Raw genomic sequence first — 26,048 nt, forward strand, 5'->3', positions numbered from 1 at the left:
AATCATCGTCCTGCCACTGTCAGTTCATTTTTCTGCTTCTGTTAGTGCAGCTTAGAAGAGTATGATGATGCAAATGAAAACCAAGGTCATGTCTTTGGTTCCTGTGCACTCAGGATGCTAAGCTCAGTAAAGCGTTATGTTACTTTGTTGCAGCCTCCTTGCAAAGACTCTAGCCTACCCTCTGTTCCATCAGTGCTTTCTCTGTACGCGCTTTTATTCCAACAAGCCCGGAATTGATTCCATTTTCAGTCCCACCTTTTTTTTTTTTTTTTTTTTTTGTCTATGGGATCCTTTCCCAAACTACCTTCTGAATAGTCCTTCTTCCAGATCCAGGTGACATGTGACATTCTGGATAAAGGCTTTCCTGATCTCCAGAGCGGAAGCAGGAATTTTCCTCCTCTGAACTCTTAGGGCATTCTGCGTGTCACTCCATGAAAGTCATCCTGTTTCACTTGTGATCACATCTGTATCTTCAAGTATATGGTAAGTTCCATGAGGACAGCTGTAGTTTCTTCTTTTTAATATTCCGCACACTACTAACATGTTGCTTTGTGAAAACGAGAGGCTTCAAAAGGATTTATTGACTGGATTAATGCATTAACTAAATCAGCAAATTGATTGCTAATGGTACACGGGGGAATAGAGTCAACCTGGCCTGATCCCACTCCTGGAAAACCAATTAAATGACACATTCTAGTAGCAATACATCTGTGCATAAAAGGAAATATTCTTCTTCTTCTTTTTTTTTTTTTTCTTCTCTAATTACAGTTGTACTGTGGACTCTGGACTGGGATGTAATGAATCACCATCGTGAATATAGCCAACAAAATCAGGAATAAATACGAAGACTCACTATTCATACATATGGTTTGATTTATCTTTGCTACATGCAGCAGGCAGAGGTGAGTGACAGGGAGGCTATCTCATGTTTCAGACTCCAGTTTCCTCTCCGGAGAGGAACGGGGGGAATTTTTAAAGAAGGGGACAGTTTGTGAGGTTGAAGAATCTATGGCACTGAAGGAACACAAGAGGGCGCCCTTTAAAGATTCTGCGTTCCCTTGAAGTACCTACTAATATTGTTAGTCACCTTTTGGCTTTTTAAAATTCAAAAAAAGTGCAAAATAGATATATGAAATGGATTTCAATATACTGTATGTGAAATATGCATTCATATATGAGATATAGATGAATACATATTTGAAATGCATTTTATATATTTCATGTAAATTTATATATATTTCATATATATGATGAAATATACTGAGTTATCAAGAGGTATGTTCAGGTTGTATCTAATAAAAATATTCTATTAAAGTTTTAGTCTTTTATTTTTACCCTAGAAGTAACAACTGAATTAACTGTTTAGCAGTATAAACTTATTTTTTCTTATACGTATGCATGTCGACTGTGAATATTGGTTTAGCATTTTGTGTGTTTTGTTCTGTGCCCTATGATTTAAGGGACGATACCCTGGCCAGAAGATCTGAATTTAATCCCATTTCTCCCCATGCATGCATGCCTTCAGATATTTAAGCACTCTTTCCTCCCATTTTTCAGTCTAGAGCATCTCACGTCCTTTCTAAGTTAAATAGTTTACTGAGCCTATGAACTGTGGTGTTTCTATTAAGTCTTTGATAAATATTTGGAACACGGATATCTTATGGATATAAACGACAAATATCTAACTTACAGGTCTCTTGTGAAAACAGAGAAATTAGTATAAATCGAATCTATAAACCTGAATCGGGACACATTGAATATATTGAAGACACGAGGTTTTAGAAACCAGAAAGGGGGGGGGGGACTTAAACTTTGAGGTCAAAATGTTTTTGTGAATTTTCCACACAAGTGTGTTACTCATCTGATGTTGAAATGACTCAGTTTTGGTGACTAGGTTAGTTCTATAAATACATGAAGACACGACTTGATCTTTGTGATTAGCGTGTTGGTTTAACAGATCCAAGGAAAAGGTTTCTCTGTGAGGGGGCAGGGGCTGGCAATTATGTTGGCTACTTTTGGTTTTTGTTTCTTAAGCGGTATTTATAACTGTCTGTGTTTAGGGGAGTAAATACAGCTTCCCTCCATTGAAGATGCTGTTTAAAGGACTTACGTAGTAACTATGGTCATGTGGAGTAGACAGAATTATGACTGTACTGTTGAGCTAAACCGCCTCTGTCCCGTCCTCAGCCCTGGATGCTGTTATCATGCTAGTTCTTGGTACCCACCCTCCACTCCTTTTTGAGTGGGGTGTTCTTTTATCTCCTGCCGCCTTCCTCACCTTCTCGTCCTTCTCCCCTGGATCCCGGGCATCTTGCCTTCCTCCATCAAGCCTCAGGAATCTTTGATAGGTAAAATGGCCTGGCTAACCCTGCAGGGGGAAGTTGGAGACTGAAAGAATACTGAAGAATGAGGACTCCGGAAGTTATTTTCTGGGGGGAAGTAACAAAACGCAGTGGCTTAATGGTCTGGGGGACGAAGCGGGTGAAGACGTGTATGGAAAAGAGTTTAAAATAGGCAACCATCGCATGAAAAAGACATTTGGAGCAGACAGATTCTCTAAAGCTTAGGAAAGACCTTCCTGCCTCTCCACATCCATTCCTTCTCTCAGCAAATTTTGAGCATCTTCTCGGTGTTCTATATAGAAGCTTCACAGGGGAGGAATCAGTTGTGTTACGTGCAGGATGAGGACTCGTTTTCCAGGCAGGTTTAGGGGAGAAGGGCGCTGCAAGACTGCAAGCAAAAGGAAAAGTCTTGCAACAGCGCAGGGATAACGATGGCACAGCGCGTTCGGGGAACTAAACGTTGTTGGCATCGCTGGAGACCAAAGCTCAAGGGAGGAGGTGGAGGGAGGTGAAACCCCTGAATCAGGTGCCGCTCAAACTACAAGAAGCCCCCTGGTCCTTGTTATCGATGTTTGCAGCTTATGTTAAAGGTGATGCGTGTTATGGGGGAAACGTGATGGTGAGACGGCATCTGAGAGAGATCGTCTCTCAAGCTTGGAAGGAAGCATTGGAGGGGCACGAGGATGGAGGTTCCACGCAAGCGTTGATGAGGGTTGATTGAGAATAAGGTTTACAGCAGTGCAGGCTTCACCCACCTACTTTTTCTGACTTTGGTTTATTTTATACAACAACACTACTCTGTACTTAGACTTGGAGTTTGTGAGGGTTTTGCAGTTTTCAAAGTCCTTCTTGCTTCACTGAACCCTCTTCTCTGATACGGCAAAATGGTGTCACCAGCCTCATTTTACAAGTGGGGAAACTAGATGCCGAGTCTGTAGTGATGTTGAGATTAGAACCTGAACTCCTAGGTCTTCAATTCTTCTTCCTTCCTTTCCTCTTTCCTTCCTCTCTTTCTTTCTTTCTTCTTCAATGACAGGACGAGTCCCTCCTAAGTTGCTAAGGACAGACATAACATAGAGATGGGGCCGTGCCCAACATGCAGTCAATACGGTTGCTGGAAAACCAGACATAATCCATGGACTGTATGTTACAGGGTGAAAAATTCATTTGCCAAACACACATTGTACACACACATGTATGTGTAACAAAACCTCTCTCTCTCTCTCCATATATGTGTATATGTATAAATGTATATAAATACACACATACCAAATTGCATATAATTTGTGTGCTTTCTGAGACGGAAGAATTTGGGTGCACGTGATTGAACTTTGCTCCTGGTTTGCTCTGTACACGAGTTAGGGAAAAAAAAAAACTGTCCAATAAGTTCAGAGGCACCTGGCCCCTTGGAAATAGAGTTTTTGTGCAGCAGCCTTTCCAATGAGAATCACTGAATAAGGTCTGCAATGCGATCTGTGTGTTTCTCTGCTGCTGGTTTACAGGAGTCCAGCCAGCAACCTTATTACCCAGAGAGAATACATTTCTTTAAAGGCCAGATTTCTCCACGAGGCGTCTTTCTAGCTTTTTTTGGTACAAAATCTGCCCCACAAGAAATACCTTTGCTCGTGATAGCACCTGGCTCCAATTATGGGGTTTTTATTATTATTATTATTATTATAGCTTCTAAAGAGGCAGGTTGTGTAACCAGGCATAATTTTCACAGCTAAAAATAACCCCCTCTCTGTGACCAGGTCTTTGGGCACAAAGCAAGGAAATTTTTTTTCACATCTCACTCATTCAGTGAGCTCACTTTTTACTGCTCTGCAGTTTTGCCCCTTGATGGGCAATTAGTCATAAGGGTTCTGGCTTGGAGTGTCCGCAAAGGCTATAACCACATATGTCAAGGAATAAGATTCTCTGGAAAAACAAAGTGTCTTAAGAGTTTCCCAGATGTCTCAACAGCACCACGTAATCACTGGCACTGAGTCTTCGCCCTCCTGTTCGACTAGGCTGTTGAGCCCAATAACGTACATTGGTATCAACTCAGGAACGCTGCGAGGCTTCTTCTGGGAAAATGCTGGCTAGATTGATCCCCACTTCATCATAATGGCAGTCAGCTCAGAAACAGCTTATCTCTCTGATGAAGGGGGACCCGGCTTAGACACAAATGCTGCGCTGACTTCAAAATTCTAGCAGGCGTGATTTCTCTAGATGCAAACACACCAGGGAGGCATGGCTGTGAAGCAGGGAGTAGAGATGGAAGGAGGGACTGTTTTGTCTCTGACCGCTGTTCCCCAGGGTCTGTTTGAGCACCTGTCCTGCCTGGCTGTCTGGGCCCATCTGACACCGGGATCCGAATTAATGGAGCTCACCTCCCACCAGTCAGAATGGCCATCATTAAAAAGTCCACAAACAATAAATGCTGGGAAGGGTGTGGAGAAAAGGGAACCCTCCTACACTGTCGGTGGGAATGAAGTTTGGTGCAGCCACTATGGAGAACAGTATGGAGATTCCTTAAAAAACTGAAAATAGATTTACCCTATGATCCAACAATCCCATTGCTGCGCATATATCTGAAGAAAACACTAATTTGAAAAGATACAGGCACCCCAATGTTCATAGCAGCACTATTTACAATAGCCAAGACATGGAAACAGCCTAAACGTCCACCAACAGATGACTGGATAAAGAACTTGTGGTTTATTTATACAATGGAACACTACTCAGCCATAAAAAAAATAATAAAATAATGCCATTTGCAGCAACATCGATGGATCTGGAGATCATCATTCCAAGTGAAGTAAGCCAGAAAGAGAAAGAAAAATACCATATGAGATCACTCGTATGTGGAATCTAAGAAAAAGACACAAACTTATTTACAAAACAGAAACAGACTCACACACATAGAAAACAAACTTATGGTTATCAGGGTGGCAAGGGATAAATCAGGAGTTTGAGATTGGCAGATAGTAACTTCTATATATAAAATAGATAAGCAACAAGGTCCTACTGTAGAGCACAGAGAACTATATTCAATACCTTGTAATAACCTATACTGAAAAAGAATATGAAAAGAAATCTATATATTTAAAACTGAATCACTGTGCTGGACACCAGAAACTAACACAACATTGTAAACCAAATAGACTTCAAAAAAAATTTTTTTAAAAAGAATTAATGGAGAGGTTCACTTGAGCTCAATTATGGATCCCTGACCTGAGAAACTGTGAGTAGCAGAACTGTAAATCTCATAATCAAATATTGAATTATCTCTGATTTATTTACTTAGGGAATCAAGAGCCCTGAGTTCTTGCCATCAAATGGGTATAAGATTTATGATGAAAGGACAGTTTTGAAAAGCAGAAGGAGCAAAGATTTTGGTGTTTCTGTGGTCAAAACGCCTCTGAACTGCAGGGTTGTTGCAGGGAAACCTAACTTAGAAAGTGGGGCAGACTCGCCTCCTGGAGCCAGGCACCCCGCCTGCCAGCCAGAGCACCTTCAGCCCCTCCTGCCCAGAGCTCCCCTGCTGTCTGTCAAACACGAAATGCAAACGTGAATACCTTTCCCCCAGAAGCAGAAACAAAATGAAGCTGGGCACAGACTCCCCCTAGCGTTGGCTTCTCCTTCCGCTTCCTCCCAGGTGCCAGGAGCACAGAGTTACCCCAGACAGTGCTTTCTCCCCATCCCTGTTGTACGAACTCCCCGATAGAGCGGACAGTTCTCACAGCGCTCCATCTGCCCCCTCTGGTTTCTCTAAAGGTGCAGAGAACCCTGCACTGGATTTTGCAGAACATCAATCACTTTGGACTCTGAGGCAGTCCCCATGTGTGGCACCACCGACCTGATGACTATCACATCTTGAATGGAAAAGGGAGACTATTATAAAATCTTCATCAACAGGCAATTTTCCTCAGATGCTCCTTAGACGGTAAGAGTTGCGGGATTACATAAAATACCAAACCGAGCAGCCAAATGTCTTCGTGACAAACAGGGCAGCCTCACAACATATGCATGAAACAGTTGCTGTGTGTGGATATTTGGAAAATAAAGCTGAAGTTACAGTCGACTGATGAAGGTGCAGCTGTGTTTCTGCTGCTCACTGCTACCCATGATCACCCCTAGGTGTTCCAGAATCTTCGCGGGGACGCCTCAGAGGAGGCGCTGAGAGTAATTCCACCGGTTAGTCAGGTAGGAGCGCCTACACCCCACCCCTCCACTCCGCAATACACACATTTTGAAACTCTATCAAATTAAAGCAGTGGTTCTCAACCCAGGATGGTTTTGTCTCCCAGGGGACACTTACCAATGTCTAGAGACATTTTTTTTTGTCACAACTATGGGATGGGGGTACTACTGGCGTTAGTGGATAGGGGGCAGGATGTTTCTAAACACATGCTCAGGATAGACATTCCCCACAAAGGATTATGTGGCCAAAATGTCCCTTGTCCACAGTGCCGAGGTTGAGACATCTGATTAAAAAAATAAGTAAATAAAAATAAAGTGACTTTAGATGGGGGGGTGGCGCATTGCAGCTTATGAGCTAAATCTGTCTCCCGCCTGCTTTTGTAAATAAAGTTTTATTAGAACACAGCCATGTACATTCATTTATGTATCCTCTCCAGTGCTTCATGCTGCAAAGTTACAGTTGAGTAGCCACGACAGAGATCGTGTGACCCACAAAGTCTAAAATATCTACTATCTGGCCCTTTACCAAAGAGCAAAATGGCATTTTGTAAAGTAAATCACCATTTTAATTTTTATTTATCAGATAAATGCAGGTAATCATTAGGTAATAAGAAAAATAATAATAACTCTCGATGAGGGCCCGCAGGCAGGAGCTGGTCTGGGTTCTATGGGACGTGAATTGTATTTTAAAGGGGACCTCTTTCCGAAAAAAATTGGCATCAAATTACATATTTATTTATGGCGTGGAAATCAATCTCAGCAAATTATTGGAGGCTTGCAAACTCAATTCCCTTTTTTCTTTTTTTTTTAATTGAAGTGCAGTCAGTTACAATGTGTCCATTTTGGGTGCACAGCACGATGTCCCAGCCATGCAGGTACCTACATACATCCTTTTTCATAACCTTTTTCGTTAAAGGTTATTACAATATACTGAATATTGTTCCCTTTCTTCTGATACCTACTTAGTCACGTTTCCAGAAACATTTGCATGAAACAGCTTCCTGGTGGCATTCTGGCTTAACCCTCTCCCACAACAGGGCCAGCTCAGCAAGTCCCAGCACCTGGGGGCAATGGTGGGGCTGGTGCCACCCACGGGCTTCCAGCCCCTCATTAGCTTCTCTGTATCTTCAACTCTGCCCAGATGTGTCGCATGATGTCTGTTTACCGCACAGCTGGCTTTCTTTCCGGCTTGGCTGCTCACTCCCTGTGTGACGGCGGGCAAGTGAGTTCCCTCTCTGTGCCCCCTTCCCTCAAAGAGATAGAATGTGGGCTGTCTCTTTAAGTGCCTAACCTCTCTAAGCTATGGCTCAGTCCTCTTTGATTTAAAAAGAAAATTTGGATGCTCTTGGATTTGTCTTAGAAAGTTTTTACCATCTCTTATACTGCCATTTCCCCTGCAGTTCAAAGAAAATTGGTGTCTTAAGACCAATGTTCTTATTCATTTTCAGCTCTATTCTAGTCTAGTCCTAGACGTTTAAATCATTCTGAATTGTCTGTCTGTGAATTATTACCATTCTTTCAGCTTCCTCTCTTACAACCTAGCCTGTTCCATTGAATTTTTTTTTTTTCTTTTTTGGAGATGTGAGGGAGGAAGGGGTAATTAGATTGGTCTATTTATTTTGTTAACGGAGGTGTTGGGGATTGAACCCAGGACCTCGCGCACGCTAAACATGCGCTCTACCAGCTAGATCCTCCCCTCCAAAGCTTATGTTTTCTACTTTGCTGTTTCTTTTTCATGCTTAGAAATATGCTTGAAGCACTCTCTGTGTAAGAGGCACAAATAATTCAGCTCTAAGAATCCAAGAGACATTCCTTTTTTTTTTTTTTCTGAAGATTTTTTTTCAGACATTCAGGTGGCTGCAAATCTCTCCCGTTTTTTTCTAAGTAGTGAGCAGATCCTTAACTCTGCTGTTCACATTTCAAACATGAATAAGCCTCTCAACTGCATTTCTTCACCCAAAATAGTTCTCTAGAGCCTACCTTGAAATCAGAGTCTAATTTTAGTTTGCATGTTCAGGTCAAGAGCTAAAGAATTACAGGATTCATCCTTCCCAAAGTACGACTTGGACCATGGCACGGAGGAAATGGGGCCGGGGAGATATGGCGGTTGAGCGGGGATGAGGATGGGAGAAGGGGGGGGTCTTGACAACAACCATCATTACTATCAACTGTCATGTTCACGATGTTTCCAGACTGTACGCAGGATGCGCAGAGATGAGGGTTCCACATTTTACACATCGCTACACAGGAGGAATGTACCCACCCATATTTCTATGGCCGCCCCCCATTCCAGCCTAGCCCTTGTATCAAGAGTTTTTAGCATAATCATACATTTGGCATGACTGGAAAGCACTTTAAAGATAGTTTTTAATGTGGGTGAACTAAAATGCAGATAATTTTAGTAACAGCCGATTATAAGTAGAATTGAGACCTGGAAACAAGATCCTGAAATCCTCATTGATAGCTCTTTTTTTAATAATTAATTTTCACTTTAATCAAAGCCATACAAGCGTATAAACAAAATAGTATGAAAGGGCTTTCAACACAAACCTGCTTTCCTTTACCAAACTCTCCCAAACCTTCGGACGTGTTCCTCAGGGGCAAACTCTTTAGCTGAGCTTTTTTTTTTTTTTTTTTTTTTTTTTTGGTAGTTACCTGCGTAATTTTAAATGAGATGCTTATGTAATAATTCCCTGCTTTCCACTTATGGAAATCATCTATTGCTTGCTGGTTATGCTAACTGGCTTGAGGGGCAGCAGAGGGTTGATGTTAAAAGCAAGAACAGTGGAGGCATTTGACCTGGGTTTAAAAATCCAGGGCCACCGCGTCCCCGCTGTGTAAACTTGAACAAGTTACTTTATCTCTGAAGCTCAGTTCCTTGTATGTGTCGTGGACATAAGAACTGTGCGCCTCTCGATGGGTGGCTGTGAGATTTAAATAGATGTGAAGATGTAAAGTATCTAAACCATCTTCAGCATACAGTAAGTGCTCAATAAACAAGCCATTCTCTTACCTCCCCATCCTCCCAGTATCACATTTACAGGTAAACCTCTAGTGATTTTATGTAGGACACATAATTACGGTCCAAAAGCACTTAAGAACTGAGCTATGGGACTCCTCCAATTTCATTTCCTTTCTTGACCAGACTTTTGTTTCTTTCCAGAAGCCAATTTGTTTTTCCAAAAATTAATATGAACTGCCTTCTTTTTTTTTTTTTTTTTTTTTTTTTTCATTTTCTCTCTCTCCATGATACTTACCACTTGAAAGATTATTTTTCCAGGGGATTTTTTTTCCTAACCAATGACTCTTCACATTAAAAACATTAAAATTAAATTAAATTTAAAATTTGGCATGGCTTTTTGAGGAGTTCACTACTCTTGTGAATAATGGTATTTGTTTTAAAACTATTTTCATGGTTCTGAAATCTTGTAAGATTTCTAGCCTTAGTGATTTTTTTCATAATAATGGGACAGCTTTTTATTTGTTTAGTTTTTAATACCTTATGCTTGATACTTGGTGAGATTAAAATTTAGAAACTCTCGTTTTTCAGTTCCAAAAAAAAAGGCTTTGAATTATTCCTCTCATAAACTTCCTCCCATCCATTTTGTCTGTTCTCTTTATAAAACCTCTGTTAGCTGGATAGTTAGGCACCCTAGGTTGATTTTCTCATTTTTTCCTAAATTTTACTGCATTTTTCAATCTGTCTTCTGGGAAATTTCCTCACCTTTCTGTTCTGATTCTTCCATAAGAGTCTCTCATTTTTGCAATCAGGTATTTTCGTTTCAAGAAATCTTACCTATTCTCTGATTGTCACTTTTTTACTCAGCATCCTGTTCTATTTCATGGCGTTAGGACTGAACAGAGAAGAGGTTATTAAGGTTTGAATCAAGCCTCTGTATCCGCCATGCATTGTACCATGGTGATCATGACAGCCTCGTGTTCAAGTCTCAGCTGTATAAATTCCAGGTAACCAGCTTGTAAGGGATAAAACCTCAGGAGCAAAATACGTTAAAAAATCAATTTACAGAGACCAATCTATCAGAATGACTAGAGAACTGAGATGTTAGTTAGGGCCGTCATGCCCAGGATCAAGATTCTTAGAAATGTTATCTCTAAGTTTGATAAGCATGGAATTTTTGGAACAAATGAGTTGTGTGGCATGAAATAATAATAATGTTACTTACTTGTGAAAACGTTCAAATATGGCCTTATTTTTTTATTTCTGTACTTGTTCTGGCCTTATTGCTTACTTTTCTGCTCTGTCTTCAGGCTTAAAAATAGCCAAATTGGAGGATGTAAAGCCCTCACTGGGCTTCAGAATGATCTGGGAAACCTGTATTTATTTTTTAATGTATATATACACGTGTGTGTGTGTCTGTGTTTATGTATATATATCAGGGTAAACCCCAGACTTGCTGGCTCAGATTCTCTAGAGACTGGTCCCGGCATCTCTTTCAAGCACATCTCTGTGATTCTGCTCACACAGACTTCAAAATCCCTGAAACACACGCTCGGGTAGGTCTCTGTCTAACGCTTATGTCAGATACGAGCGTTCACCTCAAAGTCAGGTTCCCAAGTCGTTGTCTTTTCTACTGGGCTCTGAATCCGCTTGACTCCAAGCTGACTTTCTTGTCAGAAAGAGATGGATTCTCACCCCATTTCTGCCAAGACAGATGATCTCAGCTAAGTTATTTAACCTCCGTGAACCCGAGAGCTGGATGAAGGGAAAGATAAGCACCAAGATGGTAGAAAATATGCTTAATATGTGAAGGAGTCACAAACAAAATTTTTTTCAGTTTCCCCCATCTTTTGATGACATTTTGGACGTGGGCTTCCTGATCATCAGGTGGGCGCCCGTAAACTCGCTGATAACATATCTCTGGTCCTGGACGTGATGACTTGCCCTCGCTGGATGTCTTTTGAGTCCTGCCCTAGTGAGCCCCGTCCAGGGGTGTGGGTCTTCCTCAGATTCAGCTGCAGACAGTAGCGCTTCCTGACCTGAATGCCTTATCCTTTTCCTGACTTTGTGATTTCCTGACCTTGTGCATCTTGACAGGCGGCCGTGGTCCAGGGGAAGCAGCCCTGGAGTTTGGAACTGGCCGTGGCTTTCTCACCTACTGACTGCATCACCCTGGAAGTTCCAGAGGAACATTTCTGGACCGTATCCATATCATAGGAAACAGTTTTCTTCTGGTTGATTTTTTCTTGGCACATTTTCTTCATACCACTTGTCTCAGAAATAGTAAACCTGTATGTGATAACCGGATTAATGCCCGCCTATTCCTCTGAACCCTGAGCTCTGTGTCTGTTTTTCTGATCACTGTATTTTCAGCACACCCTGTGTTGTGTTAATCACCTAATAGCAACTCAAAACATATGTATTGAGAAAAATTGTGCTCTACAGTGGAATTTACACAACATTGTAAAATGACTATAACTCAATAAAAAAATGTTAAAAAAAATGTGTTGAACGAATGAATGACTAGATGAATAAATGATACAGAGATAAAAGCACCTGCCCTTGTTTCCTCATATGGTAATTATGCACATGAAATGAGAGAATGCATATGCAAATATTTTGTAAGCAATATTAATACAAGTGTAAATTACCTTAATTTTGTTAAGCTATACCTCTCTGTGATGTGTTGACCAAAAATGCTTGGCTTGCTGCTACTCAAAGTGTGGTCCACCCTCCCTACCCAAGCAAGGCCAAGTAATCAGCACCTTTGAAGGTAAAAAAAAAAATTCTGTTTCAAGGCGCCCTGCCCTGTAGGAGGTGATTCAGACGCGTGCTAACATTTAAGACTTCCTACCCTACAGGACACCCTAAAGAGAGTTGTTAGAATTGCATAAATTAAACTTATGATTTATCTCTCAAATTATCCTTTTCCTTACCTAAGCAAATCCTCTGAATCCCAGCTGCCTCTGACCACTTAGGTCGCAGAAAAGCCAGATCATCAGAAAGCCTTTCCCTACACTCAACTCATAATGATAATCCCTGTTTATTAACTTCACAGGTTATAATTTATACTTGTTTTATTCTTTTTGGTCTGTTGACTTGTTTTTTTGGTCTGTTTCCCCAGGAAAGATAAGTGTTCTACAAGAAGGCATGGAGTTTGTCTTAACCAACAAAAGGTATCCCTCCCTAGTTCCTGACACAATGATTGGTGCCAGTGAATGTTTGTTGATTGGATCAACGTCCTTAAGAATGTATTTATCTGCAAAGGGTGTGTACGGCTTGAAGAAATACAGGATTCATATCAAGGATCATTGTTTGGCTCATATTGAAATTCACGTCTGCTTCCAGTTTCCCAAGAATCAATAAAGGTTGAATCAATTTGATTCTTAAATTCTCTAAGTTTTAGTTTTTCATTTTCTTTATGAAAAAAGTGTTGAGATTTCACCCCTTGGTAAGGACTGAATGACACCCATGCCCAGTGGTCAACATCATTCAATCATTTTTGCAATAATTTGGAGGTTTCTCAACATAGTGTTTCCAATACAGTTAACTCTTTGTTATCTGCAGGTAAATTTTTTTTTCTTTTTTTTCTTTTTTTTTTTTTTTTGGCAAATCTTGCTTTAGGTCCTTGATAAAACAGTACGGATTTACTTTTTACTTCCTCAGTCAATCCAAGTAGAATTCATCCCAGCAGGATGAATTTTTAAACAAATGGTCACCTCTCCTAGGAAAGAAACAGGTGCATAATAGAGTAAGTTTCTTCAGACTGGGATGCGAAGGGAGACAGACTTCCAATACTGATACTTCCTTAGCTGGTAATTAGGGGGGATTCTGAGCCTTTGACGTGATCAGGAAAGATACTATCTTTCTTTTTCTGCTGACTTCTTTCTCCAACATGAATTACGTTAAACGAATTAGGCTTTAAATAGTCACTAAATCTACCCTCCATTTGGATTTTTTTTTTTTTTGCATTCTTTTTGATTGAAGTCTAGTCAGTTTACAATATCGTGCCAATTTCTGGTGTACAGCATCCTGTTTCAGTCATACATGCACATACATATATTCCTTTTCATTTCTTTTTCATTATGGATTCGTTTTTATTTTTTAAATGCTTGCCACAGAATTATAGATACCACAACTGTGTTCTATCATTCCCCAAAATCAAGGGAAGACATCTTACAGAAAAACAAATTTAGGAATATTACCCAAAACAAGGAGCTTTATCTTGTATTTAAGAATGGACTGGGAATCTAGTCCACAAGCCTGTATTTCATGATAAACAAATATTTGATCATTTGAATTGTCTGGTAATTTTTGTCCATTATTACTCCGATCTTAAAATACTAAATTTATATCCACAAATTAAAAATGCAATTGACCCTGAAACAGCTCGAGAATTTGGGGCTGGAAGAGAGGGAGAGACGTAGCAGGTGGGCTGGGAAAATATTTCTCTATTCTAGCCCCGTGGACTGGCGCTGAGTTTTGTGAAGTGAAGGCTACAGATGGAAGCTATAAACAGGTCTGTCATTGGGAAACCACAGCCCACAGGACCCAAAGAGTTTCCTTCAATGCCCAAGTTATACATTGTTAAATGAAGTATGGTGGAGGCATATTCTTTCCCAAACTAAGCAGAATACAGCCCCACAAGACCTGCTGGAATTCAGCAACACTGTTTCATCTAGAAAGGCTGGCATCTGCAATACAGGAGAAACTTGCCAAGGATATGAACTCAAGGGTTCTCACCCAGAGCACCAACGTCCCTTGATGTGACGAGTGCCCTCCCCTTACTTATCTCACAGTGGTGGCCAACAGACAAGAACTCTGAATCCCTGAACCTGGGAAGACCACAGCCTCTGCTGATTCACAGAAACACTCGGATTTTGCAAGGGATTGAGTTCCTACATTGTGAGAAGCCATACGTTAGTCAAACTGGATGTGTCGTTGTTAATGTGACTCATTAGCATGCGTGGGCTATAAAGGACAGGGGAAGCTTGAATTATAATTTGAACTCTATTCGCTCCACCAAATATATCTGTCACACTACTCCACGTTTATCCCTTCGGCACTGTGTATTTTTCTTTTTCTTTTATGCAATTAAATTTTTTTTTTTTCAATGGAGGCACTGGGGGTTGAACCCAGGACCTCCTGTGTGCTAAGCACGTGCTCTACCACTGAGATATACCCTCCCTTCACCCTGAATCTCTCTTCTTTTTCACTATTCCCCATTCTCTACCTGTTAATTCACTCCTTGTCCTGTCCACATGTAACCAGAAGTACTACTGGGCAGCCAACTGGCCACAAAGCAGCTAGGCTAATGGAAAAAGAGAGGTAAATAGCACTGCTTAAGCATTTACTATGTATAAGGAATCATTCTAAGTGATTTTCAGTGACTTTGTAACTTTGTAACAACTTGTGATAGCGATGTAACTAGCCCTATTTTACAGATGGATAAACTGAGGTTCACAAAGACAACTTCCCTGAAGCCAAGGAACTATTCAAAGGTGCAGCCAGGGTATGAGTCTCGGTCTTTTCTGGTTCCAAATTCCTAGCTGAAGAAGCCACAAATCACACTGTCCATCTTTGAATAATCAGGAGGCACCCCGAACATAAAACTCTCGTGGCTCAGCTTCAAAGATTTGGGAGATATCATCAAAGAAGCTCAAGTAGCAAAAATCTGTCAAGCATTGCTCCAAAGCGCATATTTCCCAAAGTAAACCCAGTGGCTATTTAGATTTGACTGGAGATTTTTGTCAAGAGGTTGGGCTGAACCCAAAAAAGACAGCGGGAGGAATTCCTGAATTCCTTTCACATGTGTCTAGCGTCTAGGTTTGCAAGGGAGCAGCTTTGATCTCAGAGCCGGATAACCCAGGAAGCAATCTGAAAATTCTTCTCAATATCTGTACCCACCCTCGGGGCAGAACACAAGGGTATGTCTCTTATTTTGATTCGCCTGAGAAAGGGCAGCCTGGGCTCTAGGCCGTGTTGAGTTCTTCCATTTCCAATCTGAGCCGGGCATGAAGTAGCTAAAGATTAACAAAGTAAGCAAACTCATTTGCTGCATAAACTAGGGGTAAGTTGGAGGCTAGCTGTAGGAATTCCGGACCCTTGGGCTGTGCTGCGTGGTTTCCCTGACAACTAACACTGGAACATGAAACACACAGGCGTGACTCGTGTGAAATGTTTCTGCCCAGTTCTTGGAGGCCAAATTTGGTCACCGGGGGACCTTTAAAGAATAGAGTCATTGCTGTTTTACTAATCACATACTCAAAGGGCGAAGTGTTCCTCCTTCAGAGAGCTCTCTCCATGAGTGACCACGGGGCACATTCATTCATCTGGGGGAACACTGGGTGTCCCTACCCGTCACACACAGATGCTCCATTCAAAGGTTCCACCGCCAAAGGGTGTCCTCTGGACGCTGGAGAACATCGGGGTGTGATGAATTGACCAGACTGTATGTGGTGACTGATGGGGGTCAGGGCCACAGGCAATTAGCCACTTTTAGGGTAGAGGTCAGCAGATTCACTTCTGCTGGATCAGGGTGGCAGTGGTGTACATACGAGCGAATTTGTTCTAAAGCTTCTTAAAAGAAAATCTGAGGCCCACAAACAACCCTTCTGCATCCCCCATCCCTAACCTACAACTGCTGTGAGTCATCACTGGGGTTACCTCTCTGCCTTCACGCCCTGCTGATCTGTATCCCAAAGGCTGTGCTCAGCATCTCGCTCTGACGGACTCCACCCCATTCAGCACGGTTGGCCACTTCCATAACTTGTATCTCCTCCAGGCCATTGGTTAAGGCTCCCCCCTCAAGGCCCACGGCCGCCATGTTTCCCTCACTGTCTTCACATCTTCTCTTGCCCATTCGCCTACCTTCCAGACTGAGCTCTTCAAAGCAGGGGTCCCCTTGCCTTCCTTCTCTTTGAAATACTTCACTAGCTTTGCGTTGCTCTGAGAGTAAAGTCCAAAGAACATGAGCTTTACCCCACACACAAGGCTGCCTTCTCCTCCTCCAAGCCTCCAAGTCCTGTCTCAGGGCCTTTGCACATCCAGGTCCTTCTGCCTTTTCCTCCCCTTCTTCCCTGGCTGAGCCACCCTATAAAGCTCACTTTAAAAGTCCCTTTCCCAGTAAAGCCCAAAGTAACTCAGGTGTTCCCTGACAGTCTCTCTCAAAGCATTCACCCTGTATTTCCGTTCCATGACCTAACCTGAAAAAATATGTCTGTTTACCTTTGTGACTAATATTTGCTCCTGCAATCTCAATGGCGAGGTGACACAAGTCTAGGTTGTGTCACTTTATACCCATGTTCTAACACAGTATCTGGCTTTTTTTTTTTTTAACAACCAATACATTTTTTAATAACTATACATTTTTATAACCAATTTTTGATAACCAACTTGTACATTTTTATAACCAATTCATTTTTTAATTTTTAAATTCTCGACATTACAGAACTAAGCTGAAATTTATCAACCTGCCACTTGTATGTTTCTTCTCGACAAATAAAATCATGAGCCAAAAACTCCAAACAGAACTCAAAATGGGGAAAATCTTAGAAAACTAACTATGGGTCCCAGCATGAACAGAGAGCGTGATGTGTAAATTCTTAGCAGATGCTAAAGTTTGTATGTGGAAACTGGAGACTTACCCATTATTGAAAACTGGGAATCACGGACCAGAAACAAGACATTTGGATCAGAGGGAAACAGTAGAAAGGGGTGAGGTGGGAACACGGCAATGACCAGTTAAACTCAATTTGATCCAGCTCATTTCAGCGTGGTGGGGGAGGAGTAGGAAAGTGTTATATTTACACGCCTAGGTACTGCCTGTCCTCAGGTAGTGATGACAAAAATCCACCACGCAAAAGATGTCCCTTATCTCGCAATATCTGGGACCTGTTGAATCAGGGAGGAGGCTGTTCAGGGAAGGTCCCTGACGTAATCACATTATGCGCAGAGGAAACAGCCCCACTTGTTTGCAGCCAGCACGGGTCTTGAATCATTTCCTGCTAGCTCTGGAGACGCCATGAGGGCAGAAGCAGACTTGCTTGTTGGGGAGGATCCCGGTCTTTAGCAGGTGGGTTTGGCTCTGTGAGGTCAGGCCTGCGTTGCCCAGAGAACCACTAAGCTCCAAGTGCATTGCTCAGGGAAGCCCCGGGATTTGGACCTGGTGAGTCAGTTCCAGACTGAGTAAAACAGTTGTGTCCACGAGAGTTTCTCTGAAAAACGTTTTGCACAGTGATACACTGCTTTTCTTCTCCCCCATAAAGCAGTGGTAAAACTACAGAACAAATTCACTCAGAAGGAATGTAATTGGAATAAAAGATGAAAATGAATGTATTTGGAACTTGAAATGTTGTTTCTGCTCCAGCATCTTCAAATTTGAATCAGGATGAAGGGATGGCGAGCAGGTGATGGATCAATTATTGAATTTATTAAAATCAGCAAGTTTATTGAAGAATGAGCCTCTGATATAAGTGAAGTTTTCTCCATCATATGAGAAGGGAGAATGAAGATAGGAGTTAAAGGACTTGCTCAGTGTCCCAGGACTAATGAGTGACAGATCCAGGGTGGAAACTCCGGGCGTGGGCTCACTCAATTGCAGTTTTGCTCCAAGTACGGGATTCCTAGGAGAATCCAGGCTTCCATCGAACCAGAAGAAACGGTTTCTTTACATAGCCAGTATAATCAACATGTTGAAAAATAATGTGGGAACGTTTCCCTTTCTAAAATATTAAGTTAGAATAATTAAACTAAAGTGTGCCATTCTGGATAACAGGTTTCAATATAAGTCATTTGAGATGGACATTTCTGTTACTCAAAAGTGACTGAATGTTGATAGTTTTAAAGTGCATTTGTCTATGAATTGTCTCTCTGTTTCAAAAAATTTTTATTGAAGTGTAGCTGATTTATCATTTTAGTTTCAGGTGTACAGCAAAATAATTCAGTTATACGTATACATACATATTTTTTTTCTTTTCAGATTCTTTTCCATTATATGTTATTGAAAGAAATTGATGCACGTGTTTTATCTCTATTTTTAGCACTTAGGACATTGCCAGTTACATAGTAGAAACCCAGTATATGTTTATTGAAGGAATGACGGAAGTCAAATTATATTAACTAAGATACAGACATCCCTGCATGTTAACACTTTTTACACCAAGACACAGCTTTTTAAGAAAATACATGGTAGATTTCTAAAGGCATCTTGGTGTAGAGGAAAGTGTGTGGGCTTTGGAGTCAGGAAGATAAGTTAGATTTTCCCTTTCAGTGCTCACTAGGTGAGACCTTTGGCAGGTGACTTATCTGCCCTGGTCCTGAGTTTTCTCATGTGTGAAAAAGGAATGAAAGTAGACACCTTCATGGATCATATGAGGTTAGATGGGCCACTCTGACCCCAGGTATTTAGCAAATGTCATCCTAGACTCGTATCCTTACTGGTTTAAAAAAAAAAATGTCATCCCAGACTCGTATCCTTACTGAAAGCAAATTATGACAATAAAAAAGATTATCATTTTAAAATAATTGTTTCCGGGAGAAGGTTATAGCTCAGTGGTAGACTGCATGTTTATCATGCACGAGGTCCTGGGTTCAATCCCCAGTATCTCTGGTAAAAAATAAGTAAACCTAATTACCTTCCCCACCCCCCATGATAAAAAATAATAATTATTATTATTACCACAATTCTTTAGAGGAAAACATGGAGTCCTAAAATGTTTATTGTTTATAACATTGGCTTCTGCTAAGCTATAGTGATTAAAATGCTTTAGGTAATAAAAATTTTTGAATTAAAAAAAAATCATTCAAACAAAAATATGCAAGAAAGTAATATTTCCTAAGTATCAATTTCATGCACAACTTAATATGCTAATACAGCATGATAATGTCAACAAGGTGGAGAAAATAAAAATTTTAGTTGCAAAGATATATTTTATAGCACAGGGAATTATAACCTTTATCTTGTAATAACTTTTAATGGGGTATAATCTGCAAAAATACTGAGTCACTAGGCTGTTCACTTGAAACTAGTATGATATTGGAAATCAACTATTCTTTCATTTAAAAAAAGGAAAAAAATTCTAGTTGCTTTTCCTTTGTGGCAGAGGCATCTCTGTAATGAAAAATTCTATTTTTGTCCTGTGAAATGGTACACGTCCTGTGTTCTAAGTTCATTACCATTCCTCCTCCCGGTGGAGATGATAATGGTCAGCAAAACAAAGCTATTTTGGTACCGAGTAAGGCTGCAAAATCTTCCTCATCAGCAAAACTGAAGGGAGAAGCAAGGAAAAAGTGTTTATGTTTGCAATTATGTGGGTCCTTTGGTATTTAATAGTAAAAACAAGACAAAACAAAACAAAACAAAAACAAAGTCTTTTGGTATTTTAGAGAAAAGATAATTCAGATGGAAAAATGTCTTAGTTTTTTTTTTTTTTTTCTGCTGTGTACAAAGATACACTCAGTGAAAAGTCATATTACTTCATGTGTATTCACTGTAGGGGAAGATTTTCGGATTATTTTTGGCCCTTCTATTCTTGAGTGGAAATGCCCAGAATATGGTTTATTTATTTTTACTTTACTTCAGAACGTGAAGATCTTAACAGGGTTTTAATTCTTTCCTTTTCTAGGAGTTGACACTGAGATTATTCACGGAGTTAAAATTGAACACCTTCTGTCTTTGCTCATTTAGCATTCAACAGGTATTTACTGATTTTTTCACTATGTATAAGGCAGAGGCCAAGGCTCTGAGGACCCAGTGACCTACATGGAAAAAGTCTTACCTTCATTAAGCTTATATGCTAGGTGACCGGTCCCACCCTGATAACTATGATCCAATGTTTTATTATAATTCACGGTAACGCAATACTAACATGACCTGGTTTCCCTGTGTATTCTGATCTATTTTATCTACACCCAATAGGGTCTGCGTGCGCGCACACACACACACACACACACTTATTCCATTTGCAATCATAGTTTAAGTTCAATTCAAATTCAACTGAGCAAATATTTAGGGAGGCTCAGTTCTGTCATAGATGCCATCGTGGGGTTTGGATGACTAAGACCAAGTACTTCCCTTAAGGATCTAACAGTCAGGGAGAACTGGGGGGCGTGGGGGAAGACTTAAAGAGGAATACATCCCAGGGAGTGTGGGGAGAAAAAACACTAACGCACAGCTTTAAATTTTAGGAACTACCCTCATGAGGCAGACATGTGACTCGGCCCCTAAGAATGCAGGAGATTTGAGTAAGTGGGGAGGAAAGTATTCAGAGGGGTACTAGTCATCTTGCTACTCTGCGTTGGCGTCATGGAGCAGCAGCGTTGGAGCCACCCGGGAGCTTCTGGTGAGTCAGACTCTCAGGGCTCGCCACAGACCTCCTAAGTCCCCTGCATTTTCACAAGGTTCCCGGGTAAGTGGTGGGCCCCTTTGAAGACCACAGCCTGGGCCCACGTGGCTGCAGCACAGAGGGTGTGAATGGCAGACGTGCTGGACAGAGTGAGAAAAGATTGTGGAGGAGACAGGATAGAATAGTTACCGAGTCCAAACTCATTCTGCCCGCCGCACAACAGGCCAATAAATCAGGAGACAAGGTGTTGGGGAAAGGAATAACAACTTTATTGGGAAAGCCAGCAGATTGAGAAGATGGGGGATTCATGTCCTGGAGAACCATCTTCCCCAAGTCAGTATTCAGGCTCCTTTTATACTAAAAAGCAGGGTTGGGGGGAGTGTGGCTGGCTGTTACAAACTTCTTGGTGTCGGAATCCTTTGTTCTTGCAGCTGTCCACGTGAGTCAGGTCGTGGTGTCTCTGTAAACCTCCAACAAGACAAATGTGAGTCTATGTTATGCAACTTTTTATCTCTGTATGAATAGAAAGTGTTCTATACCCTTAAAGGTCAGAGCCTTGAGAGTGGGCTTTCATGTAGATTTCAGGCTATTGGCACGATTCTTTTACAAAAGGTGCAGAACCAGCATGACTGAGCCCAGGAAACAGAGCACAGGGTTAGAGCCAAAGGAGCAGAGCTAATACGGAATCAGATTTGTTTTTCCCTATTACAGTGTCTTCGATCAAACTGGGACAGGAGCAAATTCCACTCACTCAGTATTTCCCCTGGCAGGATGCACTGTCCTCTCTTTGGAGTTCTTGCTATCATGTGTATTTTTCTTGTGTTGTACCTACTGCCCTGTTATTTGTTTTTGTGTCTGTCACCCTCCCATCCCCTTCCAACCTCCCCCCAATATTTAAAGCAGAAATCTATTCATCTTTGCCTCTCCTGAACCAAGTATTCAAGAAATGATTGAACTGAACTAAGTTGTAGCTTATGCAATCATTAAGAATGACTAAACTGACGTCTTCTAAAGGAATCGGGGTAAAGTACATATTTTATCATAATGAAAACTAGAAAATCTTGGCAAAACAAAACAAACAAACAAACAAACAAACAAAAGAAGGAGGCTCTGGCTTAGTTCTAAATTCCTTACAGTTATTTCAGTATTGTATGTAGCTGGCTGAAGTCGTCAATCATCTGTTTGTTTATTTATGCAATAATTAGCTGAATTATTTTCTGCCTTCCCTTCCTAGTGGCCGAAAGTTTTTGCCTTCCACTGTCTCTCAGCCTCCCAAGTCCTCAAGTCTAACCCACTGCTCCGAACAAACAAAGCATGTGATTACCAGTTGTCCCATCAGCAACAGAGCCTGCACCTTCTCCATGGAAAAGAAAGGGTCTGCTTCCACTGACACATGAGAGGTCAGTAGCAATTAATGGCAGGACATGCCGATGGCCCTGGGGCGTGGGGACAATCGCTAGCTGTCCTTCGTGTAAGTTAAAGGCTCACAGAAATCTTCCTAAGAAATGAGTTCTGATTCGCGGGGAGGAAGAGGAGGGATAAGGGTGGGGACATTCCAGGAAGAGAGAAGGGAACGCTGGACAGCATGTTGCTGGTAGCAATTAATCTGTCTTGGAATGCGTGCTCAGTCAGTCTTTTTTTGATTGAGTCCCCATTAAGGGGGATGGTAGACAAGTCAAGAGAGACGGAATCGTAAAGTGTTTTGCACGTCAGGTGGGACTTGATGCTGCAGGCGGGGGCAGGGGTAGACTTTGAAAGTTTTGAGCAGGAACGTTATGGGTGTAGAGCGGTGTTTCAGAAAGCTAAATCGAGCTATAGTGTAAAGGACGCCTTGAGGGGCAAGAGATCTCCATCAGTACCAGCTGTCACCGTGGCATGGGGGGCGAAATGACTGAGTAGAGAAATAACAAGAAGATTGAGCCAATGCATCTCCAAGTCCTGTTGAAAGTTCTTCTCAAACGAGCTTGAAAATTGAACTCCTTGTCTCCAGCCCCGCTCTTACAGACTCTCACTCGGACAGATACAAGGCCACCTAAAAACGTGTACCCTTTCCTGGCTAGGGCTACCCACCGGCCCTTTGCACAAAATGCTGCCAGGTTGACCTTTTAAGAACACAAACCAGAGCAGCGCCATTCTCCAGCATGAAGGTGGCCACGTCTCTAGGTGCGTTCTAACACAGTGCCAAGTCTGTCGCCTGGTCCCACGGGACTCAGCCCCGCCTCTGTCTCCCTTCCCAGCGTGTGCTCTTCTTCCCCCGACTTTTTGGGCTCCAGCGACTCCAACTTATCTTCTTAGACAAGTTACGCTTTTCTCAATACAGGATCTTGTTATACATTAGTCCCATTCTTGGAAATTCTTTTTTTTTTAATTTTTTAAAAAAATGTTGGGGGTAGTAATTAGGGTTATTTATTAACTTTTTTTAATGGAGGCACTGGGGATTGAACCCAGGACCTGGTGCGTGCTAAGCACGTGCTCTCCCACTGAGCGATACCCTCCCCGACTGAAATTCTTTCTTCTCCATCATTTGTCAAGACACCTTCTACTCTTCTTGTACACTGTGGTCTATACTGCAGATGAGGCCTTAGTCACAGTTTAGACCTGGAATATGTTGAAAGTCCTTAAAAATAATAAGGAAATTGATGCTAACATTTCAAGAAACGAGAATACACTTATGTTTTGTTAAAAAAAATTAATAATAAATCCATACCCCCATTTTTTAACTTCTTGTTTTTATTGCAGCAAAATACGCATAACGTAACATTTACCATTTTTATTTTTTATTTGTTGTTGTTGTTGTTGGGGGAGGTAGTTAGGTTCATTTATTTATTTGGTTTTAGAGGAGGGACTGGGGATTGAACCCAGAACCTCATGCATGCTAAGCATGTGCTCTACCACTGAGCTGTACACGCCCTGCTAACATTTACCATTTTCACCCTGTTTAAGTGTCCAGTTCAGTAGCATAAAGTATAGTCACATTGTTGAACAGCCATCGCCACCACCCACCTCCAAAGCTTTTTCATCTTCCCCCAAAGAAACTCTGTACCTATATTTGTTATTAAAAAAAAAAAATTCAGTAGCCATCCTAACAGGCGTGAACTTCATAGTACATCTTATAACACAGCTCTGAATTTAGGATTTAGAAAGGCTGATGCAGCCTTTGGCCCCAGCCCCTCGTGTTATGGAGAAAGCTGAGGCCCAGTGGGTGAAGTGACACCCCCGTGGCACACATCAGAATGGGGCTGGACCAGGCGTCCCATTTCCCAGTGCATCGGGGGCCTCTTGGGCACTGAATACATGAGTGAGGAATTAAAAACTGCTCAGCGTCGGAGTAAGGAACACGTTGGGGCTGAATTCAAATCAAACGTGAGAGTGAGGTGGAATTCTTACACTGTACCTCCCTGTATCCTTATGAGGTTAGAGCAGCATTAGAAAAGCGGGTGAACCTCCGAGAGCCTTAGTTTTCCTCATCTATAAAATGGGGACAATAAAACTCGCCTTAGAAAAATACTGAAATGACTACATGAAACAATTCAGCATGAGCTAATACCTAGCCTAATGGTGGAGACGTGTTAGGTGCTAAACCAAGGCTTGCTAATTTGACTTGCTTTCCCAAGCACCAGGATCTAAATCTGCCTTAGGCTTAGTTTTATTCTGGTAATGTCTTTCCAATTTTGGGTGGGTTCTAACCCGAGGTCAGAGGAACAGCAGAAGCAGATGGCCTTCCGGAAACATGTGTTTAAAGGGACTCGTTGTGTCTTGGGGGTGACGTCCCCCACCCATCGGGCAGCTGCGAGGCTCCAGGGCTGATCTCCAACATTGTGCCTGTCCCTTCCTGAGCCCTCCCTGCTGCAGACTCCAAGTCTGACAAGGAAAATGTGCTGCGATCATCACGCGGGGAGCGAGCAGCTGCTCCAAGGTGGGAACCATTGTCCAGGCCCTCCTGGTAACAAAAAGAGGAAAGGGCCTATCAAAGCATTTCCTGCCCGCAGGAGCCGTGTGCTTCCATTAATTCTTTTCCGTGAGTCAGTCTGTCTCCCTCAGGCTAGCGTCTCTCCATGTGCACTGTCCCAGAGAACGGAACAGGCATTTTTAGCAATTAATTTTACAGCCTTTCCAAACAGTGCAGTTTTTAAGGAAAGGAACTAGCTGAGATGTTCAGTGGTACGTGCTTAGACAGTTCATAAGGAATCAGAGTGTGGTGAAGGCAATCAGAATTTTCCAGAATCCTGCTTCCACCCGTCCGGGTTTTGGGCACTGTAATGGCACGTGGGGGTCATAGTGAAGTCTCTGCCCTTCCTGAACCATCAAGGAATTACAGAAAAACTGCAGTGAATATTCTCTGAGTATGACGTTGGTGATACTCACACTTCTGGAAAGAATTAGCCAGCCACGGGGGTCCTTGAAAAAGTGTGTCTAAGTGAATGAAATGAGTTTTGCGAACGGAATAGACTGGCCCTGGGAATAATTAAAAAAGCATTTCTAAATAAGTGGCTGAGTTTTGTGAGCTAGTCTGGATGTGACCTCAGGGAAGCTGGCCTGCAGTGTGACTCATAAGGTAGAGTGTAGTTTCTTACACTGCGTTACAAAGAAAGTGGGTGGTGAGCGTCTTGGGTGGAGAGCATCACATACAGGTGTGTACACATAGGTGTGTACACACAGGGGAGACCGAAAAGCAGAACTTCACAAAGGCTAATTTAGCTCTCATGTGCTGAGAGCCCCTAAGTGTTAATATTGCAAAAGGTAGTGAAGGACAAGCCACTTCCTCTGATGGAGGCTCTCTGGTCAACAGTCTGCCAGTCACTAGACGTGAGGGAGGCCACCCACATCGTCTGACCAGAGATGTGTGAGGACCCAGTCGAGGACAGCTGAGTTGGCCCAGGCTGGGAGAACCCTCAAGCTGCCCCACAGAATCCTGAGCTAAATGGAGTAGCTGTCATTCTCAGTTACTAAGTATTGAGAGGGTTTGTTACGCAGCACAAGCTAAATGCTGCAGCAGTCAGTAGACAAGGGTTCTCTGCTATAAGGTCTTCAAAAGGTGTCAGAGCCAGGCTACCTTGTCCTCTACACACTGCCTCTCCCTTGCTTTCACTTGTAATCTGTCCTCTTGCTTGGCAGTTCAATCTCTCTCATTAATGAGTAAATGAGGGGTTTTGTTCACCTTTGCAGATGGTGAGTTTGATTCGGGTGAGCACGTCTTTCTGGCTTACAACGCTGGTG

At 42.0% G+C, this 26,048-nt stretch overlaps 2 long non-coding RNA genes across 2 annotated transcripts; both read left to right on the forward strand.

Moving 5' to 3' along the window:
* The first annotated feature begins 335 nt into the window (after nucleotides 1–335).
* On the forward strand, nucleotides 336–12,826 carry LOC135318845 (uncharacterized). The gene is made up of 4 exons (XR_010377227.1): nucleotides 336–483; nucleotides 769–902; nucleotides 6,102–6,270; nucleotides 12,611–12,826. It is a non-coding gene; the product is annotated as an uncharacterized LOC135318845 (long non-coding RNA).
* A 4,670-nt stretch (nucleotides 12,827–17,496) lies between these two features.
* On the forward strand, nucleotides 17,497–23,436 carry LOC116149104 (uncharacterized). Its single transcript, XR_010377228.1, has 5 exons — nucleotides 17,497–17,560; nucleotides 20,112–20,183; nucleotides 20,674–20,828; nucleotides 21,263–21,315; nucleotides 22,066–23,436. It is a non-coding gene; the product is annotated as an uncharacterized LOC116149104 (long non-coding RNA).
* The last annotated feature ends 2,612 nt before the right edge of the window (nucleotides 23,437–26,048 follow it).

Source organism: Camelus dromedarius, chromosome 22 (genome assembly GCF_036321535.1).
Source record: "Camelus dromedarius isolate mCamDro1 chromosome 22, mCamDro1.pat, whole genome shotgun sequence".
NCBI classification, from domain to species: Eukaryota; Metazoa; Chordata; class Mammalia; order Artiodactyla; family Camelidae; genus Camelus; species Camelus dromedarius.